Consider the following 20,718-nt stretch of genomic DNA (forward strand, 5'->3'; position numbering starts at 1 on the left):
GAATAGCATATATATGAGAGTGAGGGTGAGAGTGAGGATTGGGAATGAGACCTTTTATGTTTCTGAAAATACTAACTCCTCCCTGATTTCCGTTCACTGATCCACAGACATCCATTTAGTTTATCTCACAGTCAGACCACTCACTTGCTCTCCTGTTAGATTTTCAGTGTGGGTTTCCTCCCTCTGCACCATGAACAAAATAAATGACTTTATTCAGTGAGTCCTCGTCCTGTGATGTGGTATTTATTTCCATTTGTTAATGTTTACAGCTGGCTTTGTCCAATGCCAGGATGCAGGGCAGTTAGATGTGGTTTGGTTCTCTAGCATAGAACTGAAGTGGCCCGCTGGCCGAGGCAGACATGTGGAATGAGCTGGTACACAGCTCGTGGGTGTTCTTGCAGGGAGGTGGCCCCTTCAGGGGTGTACCATCTTCTCTCTAGTATAGGCACTGGTCTTGCCATTTGAATCTTGCTGCACAGCAGTTATTCTTTCAAAAGTGTTGATATTTACTATAACTCTTGTATTTCTGAGAAAGACTGACAAATATTTCTGTCTGCTATAATATTAGTTCTATGTTATCTTCTATATAATATTCTAAATAATATTATCTTCTATAATATTAGTCCAATTGCAATTTTAATAAGGAAATACCTTAAATAATTTAATTTTGGATACACAAAAAGGAAATGAGTAAGAGCAGAGTTTGAAAGGAAAGTGGAGAGCTGCTATATTGGGTCTTTATTCTTTAGGAAGTTGACTGTTAACGTGTGTGAGAGAGAAAATGTGTTAGGATCCCCTGGTGCCTATTAAGGGTTTCTAAGTAACAACCTGACCTCATTGGTCACTGAGTGCTTAGAGTGGATAGATGGCTAAAGCTCAGATTCAAATGCTACTCCTGCCTGAAGGCCCTGGTGTTTTGAAATACTGAGATAGCTTGTAAATTCACTGAATGCAAGGGGGTAGAAAGTGACTGCTATTCACCAATTAAATCCTTTCCTCCCAGTGCAGAAATCAATCCTGTACTTTAGTCAGTGGGGGCAATCAAACTCTAGGACAGCAACCAGCTCTGGTGGCCAAAGGAAAGGCAACGAGAGTTTAGAGGCAGGGGCCACGCTTGGCTAAAACAGGGGAGGAAAATTGGCTCAAATTGGCATTGGGTGTTTGCACAAGGCCGTGTATACTCCATCCTTGGCATAAACTGATGGAATCGAGATAGACGACATGGTGCAAGGAGCTGACTTGAGAAATCAGTTCAGACAGACGGGTTGTCTCCTAGAGATGTGAAGGAGCATTCCGTGGTCACATCCCAAGAGCGGCCAGAATGCAAGCCAGTCCCGATGTTGCTGGCAGTGACTGATAAAGAAAAGTCTAGCAGATGACTGTTGGAGTAATGAAACCGGCATATTATGGGTGAGTGGTGGCCAGAGGGCTGTGAGCATTGTGAACTGAATGCAAAGTGCAACAGAATGAATAACCAAGGCAGTGATGATAGCTGAGTGAGATGAAATTGGAGAGTTTTCAGGGACAGTGACTAAGGCATCCCATAGCACACGTGTAAATTCATTGAGCAAATGTAGGCTAGAACATCTTTGATCAGAACTTCTATATTTCAGAAATGGTCTTTATGGACAATTCCATCTTTTATGGGTACTTATCCATCATTGGTGGTAGAAAGAATTCTTTCCCTGTTCATTAGTGGAAAAAAGAGCAACCCAGGAGTATTGCAATAGTGGATTGAGTCTGGAATTTTCCCCATGCCCAGTTCTCCTTTTCTGCTGGAACTCTGCCTTGGGGAAATAGGAGCTGTGATTTATCCCTGCTGTGGAGCATGGTGGCTCTGGGTCCCCCACGGGAACTGAGCGATCTCTGATGGTCTTGTCAGAGTCTCAGTCTGCTTGCCCATGGATTGATAGGTCTTTCTGGGTCAGCAGTAGGAAAAAAGCAATCCCAGAAATTCCTCCCTTTAAAACAGTATTCTTAGGAAAATCCAATGTTTTCAGTATTTTACATCAAAGGCCAGTGCAAGAATAGCTCACAGGATTGCAGCCTTGAAGAAGCATGGGGCTGAAGCTTCAGAGGCCCTGGGCTTACTTTGAGTTCTTTTTTGTAAGGCTCTGAATAAGCCATACACAGGGAACATCACAGTGGTAACTGTGGCTTGGTGATCACAATTTCCTACTTTGTATTTTTGAAAAGTTTTACTTCTCAAAGGACCTAGATCAGTAAGGCCTTTAGATCAGACTTGAGCAGAGTTTTTGAAACTTCATTTAACCACAGAAATTTAAAGTTGTCAATGACAGTGGTATATGCATTACCTCAAAGTGAATGATTTCACCTGTTGCACATTGGAGGGGAAAAATAATTTTCTCTATACCCATTTAGGTTCTTGAGTGAGACACACCCTCCCTATGTAAGACAGAATAAAAGAAATGCTTTAGGAGGCTAAAGATTAGTGATCACCAGTTGCTTTTCCCTCAGGTATATGGAACAGAAGTGAATTTCTGCCCTTCCCTGGATCTGAGTGCTGGAAATTTATCAGGCCAAGGACACATTCCAGGAATCCTGGACAGAGGGTAAAGCTTTAGGTTAATGGAGCGAGATGTTTACTGAAAACAAGACCGAAGTCTCAGGGTCCTACACTGACTGTCTAGCGATTTCTACCTCAATGCCTTAGACTGTAGCCCACCAGGCTCCTATGTCCATGGGATTTCCCAGGCAAGAATACTGGAGTGGGTAGCCATTTCTTTCTCTAGGAGGTCTTCCAGACCCAGGGATTGAACCTGTTTCTCCTGCATTGCAGGCAGATTCTTTACCACTGAGCTACTGGGAAAGCCAGTACTTGATACATATTTATTTAAAAAAAAATCCATGTGTAAATAGACTCACACAGATCATCCACATCATTTATCTTTAATTACTAAAGGGGAGCAGAATTTGCCTTCCCATAATAGGTCTGTTTGGAATAAGAATTATCTTGAGCTCATTATTTTTAGGAAACTGCAGACCCAGGGGAATTCTGGAAGCTGAGGGGAAGTTACCTTTTTGTAAGAGAAATTCACCTTTATAAGGAATCTCTATTTGTCAGGGTGTTTCCCTTGCAGTCCCAGGGAGAGGCAGATAGGCAAACCTCTAGAAACTCTTTATCATTGGAGCAGGCAACTGGCTTAAATCCGTGTAACAACCACACCCTTGTTTGCTGTGCTTTCCTTCATAGCCTCCTGTAACGGGCTCCCCGCCTCACGATGTCTCTTTTGTCTTTAACTGGAGATGCTATGTACGGTGGTGGCTTGGGCCTTTTGGAAGAGTTACTCACTTTTCCTGGGTATCTCCCATGTACATCGGAGATATGCATGCTATTAAGCGTCTGTTAGTTTTTTTCCTGTTATTTCAAGGGGTTTCTCAACCGAGAATCTCGAAGGGTAGAGGAAAAATTATTTTTCCTTTTCCTGCATATAATCTTTCATTCATTCCATTCAAAATTCAAAGTCCAGCTCTCCTTCCCATCTTCCTTCCTTCCCTCTCTCTTCCCCGTCCTTCCTTCCTTTCTTTTATCACCCCCATTGCCTTGCTTTCCTTACTTAGGTTGAAAATAGAATAATAACGAAAATAACCTTATCAATAAAAATAATCCCCCCCCATTTTTTTTACTGCCCTTCATTTTCCTTTTTTCTTCTTTAAGTAAACCTCTGCAAACAGGCCTGTGCTCAGGAGGCGTGTAACTATGAAACTGGTTGCATCCGGAGTCACATGGTTGACTATGATCATCTCTTTCTTCTTACTTATTTCTTAGGCTTCTAAGCATCGTGGTCTTACCCGAAAACTGGGTTTGCCTCTTCATGGGTGTGGAGCCAAAAGATACAGTCAAGTTAAAGAGCAAGAGAAGGAACGATTTATTCCTTGCAGCAAGTGAGGTGAACACTATGGATAGATCTTTCCTAAAGCAATGTCTCCCCAAACAGCAAAACTGCTAAGTTTTAAGCTAAGGGTACATGCATATTCATTAAGTGGCTTAAGCAGAGGAGAATTCAGCAGTAGAACTGGGGCAGACTTGACAGAGTTCAGACTCTAGTTAAAGTCATAAGGATTAGGAAAGGTCGACAGTAAACAGTCTACAGTCTTAGGTTCCAGTTCATCTGGTGGTTGAGTATTCCAAGAGTCTGAATTCTGTGAAATAACTCAAGAATGTCCTTCAGGCTGATCTTTACTATAGAAACAGAACTGGGAGTCTTTATAACTAATTTATTATCTTTGTTATTATTAAGTTCTCTCCTTAGCCTGATAATAACTGTTTTTACCTACCTTTGTTTCCTTCGGATCATAAACCACGGGGACCTACTCTTCCGCAAGGGCAAGCGTTGTGGCCAGCTTTAATTATCTCTTTACTTTCTGGCCGTGCTGTGCGGCATGTGAGCCCTTAGTTCCCTGACCGGGGATCAAACCTGTGCCCCTTGCAGTGGAAGCTCAGAGTCCTGATCTCTGGGCTGCCAGAGAATTACTCGTGGCCGGATTTAGATCACAGAATGGCTTAGACCTAAAACGGCTCCTTTTATGCTAAAAAAGTTATGCCTGGTCCTCTTTTTTTGGGGACTCCTTACCTTATCTGCTTGTGATGGCAAAAAAACAACAACCAAAAACTGACATGTAATTTTATTCCTTTCCTTGGACATAAAGACCCTATTGCAGTATCACAGATTTGATTGTCTCTATATCATTCAAGATTACTAAATGTGAAAATTTTTTTCCAAATTTTATTTTGCTTTTTAATTTCCTTTTATTTTTTGACATGCATGCTGTTAAAAATTTTTGTACAACTGCACAAATACATACACATAAATGTTTATTTTCCTTTCTTACTTACTTAAATTCTTGCCCTTTCTGAAGTCAATTATGTAAGTCCTTATTTTTCTGATTGTGCTTTTTATTCCCTTCAACTCAGATTCATCTGAGATTTGTGTTGCAGTATGCTATATAGTGGGGCTTCCCCGGTGGCTCAGGGGTAAAAAATGCATCTGCAATGCAGAAGACACAGGAGACGCGGATTCCATCTCTGGGTTGGGAAGATCCCCTGGAGGAGGCCATGGAAACCCACTCCAGTGTTCTTGCCTGGAGAATCCCATGGACAGAGGAGCCTAGCGGGCTACAGTCCGTAGAGTTGCAAAGAGTCGGATACAACTGAAGTGACTTAGCACGCACACACGCATGCTATATAGTGAGGCTTACCAGGGGCCACAGTGGTAAGCAAAGAATCCACTTATCAGTGCAGGAGATGCTAGACATGGATTCCATCCCTGAGTTGGGGAGATCCCCTGGAGTAGGAAATGGCAACCCATTCCAGTATTCTTGCCTGGGAAACCCCATGGACTGTGGAGCTTCATGGGCCATGGGGTTGCTGAGTCAGATACCACTGAGTACACACACAGACTGCAGATGCTATATTCTGTAAACAAGATTTTTTTTATATATATAATTAAATTTTCCCACCTTATCTTGAATAATTTTAACTTTATTATTGGTCTCCATGGTCCTTTGTATCACATATTAAATTCTTTTTCATACAAAGGTCTGTTTCAGAAATATCTTTTTCTTATGTATGTAAATTTTCCTGCCAATGTAACATTTTCTTATAATTGTAGATTTGTAATTGTAAGGGAGGATAATTTATACCCTTAAAATGCGTCTCTGGCATATTAATTGTTTTAAGCTGGTTATTTTTCTAGGAAATAGCAGGCAGGGGGAAACTCTGAAAACCAAGTCGGGAAGTTACCCTTTTTTAAGAGACGTTTATCTTAATGAGGGAAATTTCCATTTGTTAAGGTGTCAGCTTCCGTGGTGGCTCAGACTAAAGAATCTGCCTACAGTGCATGAGTCCTGGGTCCCCTGGAGAAGAATAGTTACCCACTCCAGCATTCTTGCCTAGAGAATTTCATGGACAGAGGAGTCTGGCTACAGTCCAGGGGATTGCAAAGAATCTGACACGACTGAGCAGCTAACGCAGACTTTTATGAATAGAAGAAGATGACCAAATCTCTAGAAACTCTTAACAATGGAGAAGACAATGGCTTAATTATGCATAACAATCTTATCCTTGTTCACTGTGCTTTTCCTGGTAACCTCGCATTACTGACTTTTCTTTTTAGCTGTGGATGACATTAGAAGTGAGGGCTTCTGTCATTTGAGTGAGTCACTTGGTTTTCCTGGTTCTTTCCCGTGTATGCGTATTGTCAGACTTTTGTTTGATTTTCTTGTTAGTTTTTCTCAAATCAGTTTAATCCTTAGACTAACCAGATGAACTTAGAAGGGTAGAGGACCTTTTCTTCTTGCCTGACATAATATATGTCATGGTATTTAACACAACACATTTTTCTCTATTATTTTTCTTTATCAAAAATATCTGTTAGATATGTTAACTCTTGAAAACTTGAGAGTCATCTGCTAACTTCAGAAATTATCCATCTGACTTTTGTTGGCAGTGGCATTAAATCTAGATATTAGTTGGGAAAAGTCTACACTTTTATAGAAATCATCTTTACGATTTATAAAAATGGAATGACTCATGATTTACTCAAATCTTAATATTTTATATGTTTTTCATAAATATATGAAATTCTTAAATTGTGCTTCCTATATAATTGCATTTTTCAAGTTATAGTTTATAGTTTAGTGGAGCAGAATTTGCCACCCTGCAATATGTCACTTTGGCATATTTGTTTTTTTTTAATCAAATTTATTTATTTTTAATTGAAGTATAATTGCTTTACAGGATTTGACATATTATTTTAAGCTGCTATTGTGAAATAGCAGATGTGGAAGGGCTCTAAAACCATATAGGAGTTGCCCTTTTGTAAGAGACATTTGTAAGGGGAATCTCCATTTGTAAGGTGTTTCCTTCTCTATACGTGGAAGTGGAGGATGGCCAAAACTCTAGAAACATCCATGGAGAAGGTAGTGACTTAAACCTGCGTGCCTCATGCTCACCTTGTTTTGCTCTTCCCGGCATCCTCCCATAACCGACGCTCTCCACTCTCAACGTCTTCTTCTGTCTCTAGCTGAGTGTGGTATCTAAGATGAGGCCCTTTTGATGAGTTCCTTAGTTTTCTTGTGTCTCTCCTGGGTGTTTACGCAAGTTCGTGTGCCTGACACACAGTGAGGCCCAACAAATGAAACGGAGTTTGGAGCAGAGAAAGGTTTATTGCAAGGCCATGCAAGGAGATGAGGTGACACATTGGCCTCAAAAGCTCGCGCTCCCACAAAGGGTTACAGCAAAGCATTTTAAAAAGCCAGATGGAGGGGGCCCACAGAGTATGTGACCAGACCCTGTTCTGATCTGATGTGCACAGTTCTCTGATTGGCTGATGATGAAGGAAGAGGATGGTGTCACAAGGGATAACTACATCGGTCCTTAGACTCCAGGAGGCCTGGGGCTATGTTCTCATGGTCATCAAGTAGGTAACTTCTTCTATTTGGTGGAGGGGAGGTTTATATTTGCAAAACAACTCAGGAAATTTGTATCAAATACTGTTACCTAGGGGCTTCCCAGGTGGTGCTAGTGATTAAAAAAAACCCGCCTACCAATGCAGAAAGCCTGAGGGACGTGGGTTTGATCCCTGGGCTGGGAAGGTCCTCTGGAGGAGGGCATGGCAACCCACTTCAGTATTCTTGCCTGGGGAACCTCATGGACAGAGGAGCCTGGCGGGCTACCATCCAGATGGGGGCAAAGAGTTGGACAAGACTGAAGTGACTTAGCCCCCACACACTGTTATCAAGGTACTTTAGAAAGAAGGTAAAGCCGAGGATATGTGGGGACCCGTCCAAGGAAGGCCCCGTAGGTCCTGCTGGGTTACACGTGTATGCTTCTTATTCAGTTTTTATTTGATTTTCTTCTGCTAATTTGCCTTACATCAGTTTAATTCTTAGACCAACCAGGAAAACCTAGACAGGAAGAGGAATATTGTTTTCCTCCGACAGTGATAACTAATTATAATCATTTGCTTTTACTACTTTTCTTATAAGGCTACCCTGCTTAACTTAATTATTGATTATAGTTAATTTAGGCTTTCCTGGTGGCTCAGCAGTAAAGAATCACCTGCAGAAAACGTGAGTTTGATCCTTGGGTTGGGAAGATCCCCTGCAGGAGGACATGGCAACCTACTCCAACATTCTTGCCTGGAGAATCCCTTGGACAGAGGAGCCTGGTCACAAAAAGTTGGACACAGATGAAGTGATTTAACATGCACACATAATTAATTTTCTGCTACATTTTAAGGATGTTACCAATAAAGAATGATGCCAATGAGAATATTTGTTTCCTCCTTTCTACTTGCTATATTTTTCTTCCTCTGTCACAGATTTATGTATAACATTCAGAAAAATGTTAAATAGTATTGGGAAAGCAGTATTCTAGTCCCCTTAATAAAACCTTTAGAACTTAATTGCCAAAAATACTGTTTTTTGATACACAATGGTGAATTGCTTATTTCTTAAACTATGTATAAGAAATAAGTATTGATTATCACATGTGCTTTTGAAGTGTATCAAGATTGTCAAAAGCGTCCTCTTATTTGAACACATATCTTTTAAAAGAGATTTCCTATGATTATAAAATCTTTGTATTCCTAAATTAAAACCAACCTGATCATGATAGATGCATTGTTGAGTTTAATTTGCTTCTGTCTTATTTACAAATATTCGTGTCTCCATTCATAAGTGGATTTCCTCTAAGCCTATTTTTATGTGTCAATATGTAATATTAATCAAACTGAGGGTAAATTTAAAACTGAGTCATAAGTGAGTATAGAACAGTGGAACATTTCAAACTTCTCCTTGTGCCTTTCTGTGCTAGGCATCTGGCCATGCTTTTCTCAAGGCAGAACAGTCACACATTTGCATAATATCTTTCCTGTTGTTCCTTTGTTCTTTGAGTTGTACCAAACTAATTGCCTTACAAGGTTTTTTCCCCCAGTTCCTCCCACTGGTAACATTAAGGTAAATCAGGCTTTTCAGAGTTAGAATCAGGGACTTAATAGTACTGGTATATATCCTGGAACATCAAAGAGCAAGGCCAAACACTGCTACGAAACACACCACCAAAAACTTTCCCTCCTACCACCCCTTTGGTTAATGTCTGTTCTGATGAGAAAGGAATTGAGAGGGATGATGGAATTTTGATGTCTGTATCCTGGTGCTGAATTGGATCTCAGAGACAGAATTTTGGGTGAAAGGAACAACTTTATTGCTTTGCCAGGCAAAGGGGGACACGGTGGGCTTGTGCCCTCAAAAACTCTGTGTCCCGACCCACGGATTTCGTGAGGAGTTCTGTAACAGTGGTTCAAGGGCAGGGATGCTGATAAGTAAGGGTCCGGACGTGTGCAGGGCCTTCCCTGCTTTCATCTGTGGTCTCTAGGTGAGCTCCTCTGGTCCTCAAGATTATCAGATTGTGACCCTCTCTGAAACAAAGAATGCTTCATCAAGTAGTGAACGTCCTCCATCTGTGGGGGGTTTAGTACCGTAGAAGAGCTCAAAGATGTTGCTCTCTATATCCCTTGAGGGGCAGCCAGGACCTTGCCCCAAGGCTGCACTGTTATTTTTTGACTGCTCCATCCTTTTCCCTATATTACCTCTTTTCCCCAGTCAACAACTATTTGAACTTGCCCTTTGGAACCTAGAAAAGGTCTTGAAAGCTGAAGCCTATTTGCTAAAAACTAGAAACAGGGGACAGAGAAAAGCTTCTGTGCTCAAGAGCCCCACAAGGTCCTACTTGGTTTCAGGAGGGAACCAGGAAAAAGGCAATATTGCTGCTAACAAAGTGTTCCTTCGCGAATGGGTTTGGATGAGGACACTAACTTTTATAAGGAAGTGACATCAGACCATCAACAAACTCTCTTAAGATTCTTCCACCCAAAGTGGCTCTTTTCTGTTTTCTTTAATGTGTTTATACCAGTTATCTATTCCTTGAGAATGTGGAAGAAGTTTCTGATAAAATTTTCTTTTCACACTGATGGAGAGTTCAGGGCAAGCTGCTCTGAGATGTGCCCCTCTGGCATGTGGATTATTTAGAGCTGAAAAGAAGTAGGACCTCAAAGACTCAGGAAGAAACTTTGAACTTCACCCTAACTGCCTAAAAATAAATTATCGTAGAAAACCTACTCCAGGAAGGAGTTATCACCATGGATAAACATATTAGAGTACTGAACTAAGTGTGTTAAACAGGGAAGGACCTAGCAACGCCCATTCGATCAAAGTCCTCTCTGTGTTCTAGTCTCCAGGTGGCCCAGCAAACATCTGTTTACAAAGCATTAGTTATTTTCATCTTCCTGTGGATTACGTATTTCCCTTTGAGGTCCCAGGCCCCTACCTTCTTCTTCTTAGTTCAAAATAGTGTATATAACCTCATCTTGTCTTACTATCTTTGAGATTCTTCATGCTTATGTAGATTCCCCAAATGTACAAAATAAATTTATTTTTCTCTTGCTAATCCACTTTGTATCATTTTAATTGCCAGCCAAAAGCTAAAAGGGAAGAGGGGGAAATTGCCCCTACCCTACTAGACATTTGTGATTTTTTTCCACAATTCTTTTTTTTTTTTCCCATAACTTTTGGTTTCTTCAGGTTTTCTCCTTTTCTTTGAACTAGACATAACTGTTCCCTCTTTTTTTTTTTTTTTTCTGTCATAACATTGGTGTCATCTGCATATCTGAGGTTATTGATGTTTCTCCCGGCAATCTTGATTCCAGCTTGGGCTTCATCCAGCCTGGCATTTTGCATGATGTATTCAGCATATAAATTAAATAAGCAGGGTGACAATATACAGCTTTGATGTACTCCTTTCCCTATTTGGAACCAGTCTGTTCTTCTGTGTCCAGTTCTAACTGTTGCTTCTTGACCTGCATACAGGTTTCTCAGGAGGCAGGTAAGGTGGTCTGGTATTCCCATCTCTTGAAGAGTTTTCCAGTTTGTTGTGATCCACACAGTCAAAGGCTTTGGAGTAGTTAATAAAGTAGAAGTAGATGGTTTTCTGGAACTCTCTTGCATTTCTATGATCCAAAAATAGAGCCTCTTGATGAAAGTGAGAGGAGAGTGAAAAAATTGTCTTAAAACTCAACATTCAGAAAACTAAGATCATGGCATCCGGTCCTACCACTTCATGGCAAATAGATGGGGAAACAATGGAAACAGTGAGACACTTTATTTTCTTGGGCTCCAAAGTCACTGCAGATGGTGACTACAGCCATGAAATTAAAAGATGTGTGGTCCTTGGAAGAAAAGATATGACCAACCTAGACAGCATATTAAAAGGCAGAGACATACTTTGTCAGCAAAGGTCCGTCTAATCACAGCTATGGGTTTTCCAGTAGTCATGTATGGATGTGAGAGTCGGACTATAAAGAAAGCTGAGTGCAGAAGAATTGATGCTTTTGAACTGTGGTGTTGGAGAAGACTCTTGAGAGTCCCCTGGACAGCAAGGTGATCAAGCCAGTCAATCCTAAAGGAAATCATTTGAATATTCATTGGAAGGTTTGATGCTGAAGCTGAAACTCCAATATTTTGGCCACCTAATGTGAAGAACTGACTCATTGGAAAAGACCCTGATGCTGGGAAAGATTGAAGGCAGGAGGAGAAGGGGACGACAGAGGATGAGATGCTTGGTTGGCACCACTGACTCTATGGACCTGAGTTTGAGCAATCTCCAGCAGTTGGTGATGGACAGGGAAGCCTGGCCTGCTGCAGTCCATGGGGTAGCAAAGAGTCAGATACAACTGAGAAACCACATTGAACTGAACTAAACTATTTCCCCAGAAAGGAGTGCATCTCATTGATGCTTTCACATTTATCATCGTAGAATTGTTCATACATAATTAAAAAATCTTCTCTGTTTTTGCTTGCACGGGTCCTTTGACAATTAATCATTAATTTGGTAAATCATTTCAGGTGGCTCCCTTTGGGCTATTTTTCTACTCTGAAGGTTTTGTTGAGATTTTTCCCATTAATTTCTAATTACAACATTGAAATTAAGTTCTTTTTATTATTTTCTTGTGCTATATATGGCAGTTATAACTTGATACCCTTTTTATCTCTCTTGGATTTCTGTGTCTGGCTGCTGTGTGGGAACATAGCTTTTCTTCATTCTGAGTTCTAAATTTGCCCTTGGCAGTGAGCTGTCTCTGTTTTATGACATGCTGATCTATGAGCTATGTCTCTCCTTTGTCTGTTGTTATAAACAAACCTGAGCTGACTAGGAGTATTTCTCTAGTGAATCGGTAGTCTGCTTAACATTCTGCAGTTTCCAGCATGACAGAATAAGAGACTCATAAATACCCTGGTTGTCTCGCCTCATCCCTGACTTTCAGAAAATCATATTTAATTTCATATCTTTACTTGGGAATGAAACTTTGGAGGTCTTCTGAGAAGGCTGAAAACAATTTCACTGAAAAATGGTGAAATTCTGTGTATTAGCTAGTAATGGAAGTGAAACATGTCTGTTTTCTACTTTTTGATTTTCTTAATGTGTACCTTTATTGGATATGAGATTTAATTCCCTCTGTCTCCCTGTTGCAAACAGTAAATGATTAAGAATCAGTGATTTCCATGAATTTTGGAAAATAAGAGGACAAACATACCATTTGGAAATGAGAACTATTTTTTCTTTAAGGTAATGATTGTCTTAAGCTGCCTTTTCCCCTTATTATCAAAGGCATGGATTCACCAAGAGGCTCATATCTCTCTTCCCAAAGAGGTTTTTCCCTCCCAACTGATGATTAAAACCTGATTGATTGCTTCCTGTTGAATGGCTCTTTAGTATACATGCATAGTCATTTCATCTCCCAGTTTAATCTATTTAAGATAACCCTACTCATTGTTAAGCTTTTATTATTTTGATATCTTTCTTCAGTGACTGGAATAATATTTATTCATATTTAAATTTATGAATTCTACCAAGATATAAGCTATGTGACACCAGGGACTTGTTTATCTTTGTTGATGTTCAATTGCTAAGTCAGTTTTGTCTGATTCTTTGCAACCCCATGAACTGCAGCACACCAGGCTTCCCTGTCCTTCACTCTCTCCTTGAGTTTGCTCAAACTGATGTCCATTGAATCAGTGATGCCATCCAGTCATCTCATCCTCTGTTGCCTCCTTCTCCTCTTGCTCTCAATCTTTCTCAGCATCGGGGTCTTTTCCAATGAGTCAGCTCTTCACATCAGGTGGCCGATGTATTAGAGCTTCAGCTTCAGCACCAGTCCTTCCAATCAAACCCTTCAGGGTTGATTTCCTTTAGGACTGACTGGTTTGATCTCCTTGCAGTCCAAGGGACTCTCAAGAGTCTTCTCCAACACTACAGTTCAAAGGCATCAGTTTTTTGGTGCTCAGCCTTCTTTTTGGTCCAGCTCTCACATCAATACATGACTACTGGAAAAACCATAGCTTTGACTACACAGACTTTTGTCAGCAAAGTGATGTCTCTGTTTTTTAATATGCTATTTAAGTTTGTTATAGCTATTCTTCCAAGGAGTAGGCGTCATCTAATTTTGTGGCTGCAGTCACCATCTGCATTGATTTTGGAGGCCAAGAAAATGAAATCTGTCACTGTTTCCATTATTTCCCCATGTATTTGACATGAAGTGATGGGACTGGATGCCATGATCTTTGTCTTTTGAGTGTTGAGTTTTAAGTCAGCTTTTTCACTCTCCTCTTTCACCTTCATCTAGAGGCTCTTTAGTTCCCCTTAGCATTCTGCCATTAAAGTGGTATCATCTGCATATCTGAGGCTGTGGACCTGATCCAACACCCAGAAGTCACTGTCTGCCCTGGGGCCTGTCCACTGCCATCTCCATACTGGGAACTGGGGACTCTGGGAAGTACCCTGCTCCACCTGTGTCTACGGGGAGATCCTTGCAAAGCTGCTTCCCAGGCCACCAATGCCTCTTCAGGCTGCCATGGCACAGTATTGTTTATCTTACTTTTTACCGTATTTCTGTTGCCTGGACGTGCCCAGCAATCAGGAGTAAATCTTTCCAAATTTTCTGATGTACTTGCCCTTCTTTTTATTGGCATGTATTACTATTTATATTTTAAATTGAACAGTCACTCTTATATGTATGTGAAGTTATAAGCTACCTTAAATGTTTTAAAAAACATAGCAGAGTACCAATAAATAATAAATAAAAAGCCAACCAACATAATGTACTTGCAGATAAGGTTTGAATTTTCTTTCCCTAAATTGTTGTTACTTTAAATAATGTCAAGAGAGAGGGGAGATAGAAACTCACATGAGCATGTGAATTGGTGTAATTTTTTAAAGGGAGATTTGACAGTATATATAGCACAGTGTATCGAACTTCCCTGGTAGCTCAGCTGATAAAGAATCTGCCTGCAATGCAGGAGACCCTGCAAAATTTTGCAGGAGACCCTGCAAAAATTGTTCAATTTTTGGGTCAGGAAGATCCCCTGGAGAAGGGATAGGCTACCCACTCCAGTATTCATGGACTTCCTGGTGGCTCAGCTGGTAAAGAATTTGCCTTCCCATCTCTGGGTTCGGAAGATGCCCAGGAGGAGGGCATGGCAACCCACTCCAGTATTCTTGCCTAGCGAAGCCCCATGGACAGGGGAGTCTGGCTGGTTACAGTCCGTGGGGTCGCTAAGAGTCGGACGTGACTGAGCAACAAGGCACAGCACAGTATGCAGCAGTGACATCAATGTCATCCATTGTACATTCCAGCGTACAAAGCCATTCCAGTGTAAAAGATTTTTATAAATGAATATTATTTCATTTGATTTTAGTAACAAACAAATTAAAGCAAAACAACCCCCCTCAACCCCATGGACTATACAGTCCGTGGAATTCTCCAGGCCAGCATACTTGAGTGGGTAGCCGTTCCCTTTTCCGGCAGATCTTCCCGACCCAGGAATCAAACTGGGGTCTCCTGCATTGCAGGCATTCTTTACCAGCTGAGCTACCAGGGAAGCCCTTAGTAACAAACAAAATAAAGCAAAACAGTCCCCCTCCCAAAAGTCTGGAGAAAAAATCTGATGATTAAGATCCAGTCAAAATGATTGTGGGATATCATATGATATAATGCTATACACTTGTATAAAAGGTTTTTGTTTTCATATGTATGTGAGAATAGTTTACTAATAGCAGTACCAAAATAGCTACATTCTGTATTTTAAAATGATTAAGAATCAGTTTGTCAGAACATAAGCCCATTAAAAATACATGAACAGTGTGATGACTTAACTCTGGATGAGTGTTATCACAGAATTGTGGATGATCTGCAGGTAAGGATCTCAGAAATCGTCCAGTGTGGTGGGGGGAGCTTGACTCAGGGACTGTAGACAGGGTTGACAGGGTGGATGTTTAGCTCTGACCTTTGCTCGCTATTGACTTAGGGTTGTCACTCACGTTCTTTGAGCCCCACTTTTCCCACCTATAAATTAAATCTAACAAGAATAGTTCATGTGCATTAGGTATTTACTGTGTGATTGGATACCTTTTCTAATTTAAACCCCACACCGCTAAGCCCATAAGGAAAGTAATATTAATTCTGTCTTACAGGTGAAGAAACCAAAGACACTGACAAATTAACTTGCTCAAATGATATGATTAAGGAAGTACTAGCCTTGACGTTCCAAACCCAGCAGACTGACTCTGCATCCTAACCACTAAATCAACACTCCACACTGCTCCTTGCCCGTGTTAATAGCTTGGTTTTCCAGAAAAATGAATAGTGTACATGACTATCATAGCAGAAAACCTGACATGTGCTAACTGTTAGTCACCCAGTCATGTCTGACTCTTTGTGACCCCATGGACTGTAGCCCACCAGGCTCCTCTGTCCATGGAATTCTCCAGGCAAGAATACTGGAGTGGGTAGCATTTCTTCTCCAAGGGATCTTCCTGACCCAGGGATCAAATCCTGGTCTCCCACATTGCAGGCAGATTCTTTACCATCCAAGCCACCAGGGAAGGCCAGTAGGTCTCATTAAATGTAGTTATTATTTTCTTATCCCAGCAATTATCATACTATATTTCATTGCCAGAGAGCAGTCAACAGCCAGGCTTTTGTTTAAAATATTGGACCTGGCCTTGGATTCCTTTAAATGTATGGTTGAAAATAAAATTGTACAAAACAGGTTGTGAAAGTAAAATTGTTCAAAACAAGGATTTACATGTTATGACTGAAGAAAAAATTTGACACCCAGGCAGGTAAGCTTTCTCCTATAATCAACCAGGTAAAGGTAGAACTCTTCCTTCCTTCCTTCCTACACTCCTTCCTTCCTTCTTACGCTCCTTCCTTCCTTCTTTCTTTCTTTCCCTCTCTCTCCCCTTCCCTCCTTCCTTCCTTTCCTTTTTTCTTTCCTCCTTATCCTTTTCCCTTCCCTCTTTCTTTCTTTCAGCATATGGGGATGTTAGGATGCTATATACCCGCAACAAGGGTATATGCTACCTTTAACATTAAACTTAAAACACCTAAGTTTATGAACTGTTATGGAAGCTGCTGCAAGTTTGGTGAACCAGTAAAAATAACAACATGATTTTGATTTTGAGCTTGGTCATAGATAGCTGGAGGGGTTTCCTGGTGACTCAGATGATAAAGAATCTGCCTCCAAAGCAGGAGACCTGGGTTCGATCCCCAGGTCAGGAAGATTTCCTGGAGAAGTCAATGGCAACCCACTCCAGTATTCTTGCCTGGAGAGTTCCATGGACAGAGGAGCCTGGAGGGCTACAGTCCTTGGGGTCACAAAGAGTCAGACATGACTGGGACTAACACTTACAGACAGCTGGGGGTGAAGATCTGAGTGCAGAGAAACGTCACTATATGGCTGCCAACTAGATAACTGCACATCTGCGATGAAGATGAGTGCCCAGTAAGCTAAGATGGAATCCTGGTAGTCAGGGGTGGGAGACAGAACAAATCCCAAACTAGAAATGCAGAGTTTAGAGACGGTTACATACTAATGGTAAACTTAAAGTTGATGGTGGCATGTGAGACGGCAGGGTGGCATGGTTATGTACCTTGTGTCTGAGGGAGGTTAGCAGAGCTGTGTTGCACTTGAAGGATGGAACATCGTAACTACTGGGATATAGTTTAACAGTCCTATGCTAACAAAAGCTATTATGTAACAAAGCAACTCTGGGCACCGATGCTCATTCTTAAACTTTGCCCAGAGGCAGAGGTGGATGGCTTCCTGGAGTGCTTCAAGAATGCCTTAAGAATGCTCCAGCGTGCGGGAGAGTGGTCAGACCAGAACGTGGGGTAGTTAACGTGGGGACTCTCACTGGTCAGTGCTGGACCGGAGGAATCAGACTTTATATCCTGATTCTTATGAACCACATGGATGATTGTGCACAGCGTTCGTGTGATGGTGCAGTAAGCCTAAATGATATTTTATTTCAATTTGGTCCTCTCAGTCTTCAAAACCTTGACATAGAATTATTCCTTTGCTACTGTTTTCCATTATTTTACTTTTTTGTAATTAATACTAGTTATGCTTAGAAGTGTATTTTCAGGAAAATTGTTAACTGTAAATTATATATTTTCCTTTGAATCTTTGCAGGATACATTTCGAGTTTTTAAGGTATATTTTGGTTGTCATTAAATCATTGTCAAAAGCATTACCAAACTGTCAAACCAGTTTGTAGTTAAGAAATCCCAACAAAAAATAAAAAACACAGAAAAACCAAAGTAGTAACAGTTCAGTTTTTAGTAGAAAAGTTTAAAAATACCTGATTTGTAATTGAATATTTTCATACAGTTTAGAACACTAATTAGCTTAGTCTGTGGGCTGTTGCTCAGGTATTGAGGGTAAATGTTTCCAAACACCAGGATAAAATAAAATGTTGCATATTTGCATTAGAATTCCTTCTATTATAAGCTTAATTTCTGTGCATTCTTTTAATTCAGAAAGGCATAATAATTTGCTTAGCTGATGCTGTAAGGTTTGCTGTGCTTATTTTCCTTATGTGACTTAATTTTTGAGTTGTGTAAGAATACAGTAAAGCTTTAATATATCTATTTCAGTTTTTTAAAATTGAAATAACATAGTTCCCTAAATGTTACAGGATTCAATCTCTTCCAACCACAGGTGGGTTATCAGAATTTTACAGTAGATTCTTTTGTTGCTGAGGGTTTCTAATGAAGACTGTGACAAAGTCTCCTTTACCCAGGTGAGACTGATTTATTTCTAAAGAAAACATCTGCCTTCTAGTGCCTAAGGGTCCAAAGGTCTAAAGGTGTTGTTTTAACTGATGAAAAGTATAAAAGAAAGCTAAAAGCTATGCAATTGCAGCAGGATGCCTTTTGTTTAAAATAAAACTAATATACTAAACAATTAGCAAACATGAATAGAATCCTCTCCCAAATTAAATGTTTACCTAAATGTTAGTATCAACCATGTTGACATCATGAAGAGCTGTCAAGAGAGCTGACATTCTTAGAAGACAGAACTTCACCTGTAACCTTTAAAGAAAGCGGCTTTGTGAAAGCCCTAAAGGCAAAGTGGTCAGACTGGCATTTGTACTGTGTGGTGGGAGATGTTAAAATAGCGATGCACAGAACCCTTTCAAGCAATTTTTATGTCAGAGAGAGACTTTTGGAAAGAAATCTATAACTAGCGATTTGTCACCGCGTATGTAAAGTGGCATAATTTCAGACACTTTTTTTTTTTCCCCCAGATCAGAAAGTGTTATACCCAAAGTGAATAATAAATCAAATTGAATCTTTTCGTCTTGATATATACATCTCTGAGGATATTATTTTTAGAGCTAACATTTATTTCTTCATTCTCTGTAGAACTGAAGTCCAATTTTATAACTTTGCAAATTTTTTTCAATCACTTTCTTTGGTGTAACAATTACAAGTGCAACATATTTGTAATAAAACTGTCAACCGTGGTTCAATTCAAAATGTATCGTGGGGAAGTCAGACTTCTGAAGGGGAGAATGTGTCTGGTACTTTTCTTTGAGAAACAGTGAAGGTGGACTCTCAGGATACTTAAGAATCAAATAGCAATTTCCCCCACATCAAGGAAGTTTGGAATCCAACTTTTTATAATTCTAAAACAAAATCTGAGCGTACTTCTAAACTGTTGTTTCCCCCTTTTACAGCCAATTTTAGTGGGCAACTTCTTTTCCTCAACTATTGTCTACCCTGAAAAAAAAAGTTAGTTACATGTTGGAGAAAGCAGTATTTAACCCTAAACCACTTGTGGTTTTCTCATCAGTGGGCCTCTTGAGATCATTGTGATTCTTATGGTTATTTTAAAATGGGTGTTTGTCAGATCACCAGCCCAGGTTGGGTGCATGAGACAAGTGCTCGGGCCTGGTGCACTGGGAAGACCCAGAGGGATCGGGTGGAGAGGGAGGTGGGAGGGGGGACTGGGATGGGGAATACATGTAAATCCATGGCTAATTCATTTCAATGTATGACAAAAACTACTGTAATGATGTAAAGTAATTAGCCTCCAACTAATAAAAATAAATGGGAAAAAAAATAAATAAATAAAATGTGTGTTTGTGAAATCTAAAAATGAGCCTATCTATCTCCCCACCATCCAAAATATGTAAGTCCTCTATTCTTTATACACTTAATAATTCTGAATATACACTATAATTACTTAATGAAACTGCCCTCTTGAGTTTATACATCAGAGATTTAACCTTCTTGGGGTCATGGATAGGCCAACCCAAAGTATTTCTTGATGGCATGTTGATTATTGCAAATTAAAATTACTTAAGAAACAGTGGGTCAAGAGGAACACTTCTGATTCTTCTCTATGTCTTCCTGAAAGCAGCAAATAAATCGCTCATATTAAAAGTTTTCTCCCGCATGAGGTGCAAGGGTGCCATTATGGCCAGAGAGTGGGAATTCGGGCTGAGAAATCTGTACACTCAAAGTAGCCTTGTTACTTCCGTAATTTACTGCCCAAAGTCCAAGCTCTGTTTCGCTTCTTCAGTAATTATTAATTAATTAATTATTTTCACTTGAAGCCCAAGTTCTTTTGTCCTGGTAATTGTTCACAGATTTATTCTTTGTCCAGAAGTGTAAATGCTGCCTGCTCCAGCCGTGTCTTCTGTTCTATTTCTATGGGATCTTTGTGTACATGCATTAAACTTTGTTTCTTTATCTCCTATTAATCTTTCCTGTGTCAGTTTTATTATTATTCCAGCCACAAGAGCTCTGGGTAGGTAGAGGGAAATTTTCCCCGCCCTGACAATCTCATTGCCCAAGTTTTCGATTTTGTTTACAGGAGCCAAGGTTTCTGTTATTCAGAAGTAAATGTTTGATGATCTGTAGTGTTCATCTCGTTCAATGATTTCATCGCAGCAACACTTTATAATGTAATTTGAGGAGATATTGTCTCTGAGGTTTCCGTTTTCTAAGAGTCAACATTTTATAAGAGGAAAGCAGTCTGAAATTACTGATGATCCTTTTCTACGTAAGCCAGCAAAATATTGTACTTGAATACCCTTAAGGTTAAACAAATCATGAAGAATTTTGAATACAGTAGTTCAATAATACATTTTTGGCTAGGGTTGCAACCATTGTTTACTTAATATATGGATAAAGGTTTACTGTTTGAATGCTGTCTCTTAAAACAAGCTTATGTTTATAATTTTCACATTTAATTACATTTTAATTCCTAGAAGGATAGAGGTCTTATTTTCTGCATGCTCTTAAAACAGGTTTGTTTTTTTTTTTTTTATGTAGTAGGCATTCAATT

General features: G+C 40.0%; 2 long non-coding RNA genes across 4 annotated transcripts in view; both read left to right on the forward strand.

Moving 5' to 3' along the window:
• The window catches only part of LOC139034478 (uncharacterized), a 443,467-nt gene that overhangs the window by 209,736 nt on the left and 213,013 nt on the right, over window positions 1–20,718 (forward strand). The gene's annotated exons all lie outside the window — the stretch shown is intronic.
• LOC139034479 (uncharacterized) lies at window positions 1,051–8,296 on the forward strand. Of its 2 annotated transcripts, none has more exons than XR_011487028.1 (3): window positions 1,051–1,410; window positions 7,338–7,442; window positions 8,043–8,296. It is a non-coding gene; the product is annotated as an uncharacterized lncRNA (long non-coding RNA). The 2 variants fall into 2 exon arrangements; XR_011487027.1 differs by lacking the exon at window positions 1,051–1,410 and adding an exon at window positions 2,420–2,573.

This window comes from Odocoileus virginianus, chromosome 3, assembly GCF_023699985.2.
Source record: "Odocoileus virginianus isolate 20LAN1187 ecotype Illinois chromosome 3, Ovbor_1.2, whole genome shotgun sequence".
Classification (NCBI taxonomy): Eukaryota; Metazoa; Chordata; class Mammalia; order Artiodactyla; family Cervidae; genus Odocoileus; species Odocoileus virginianus.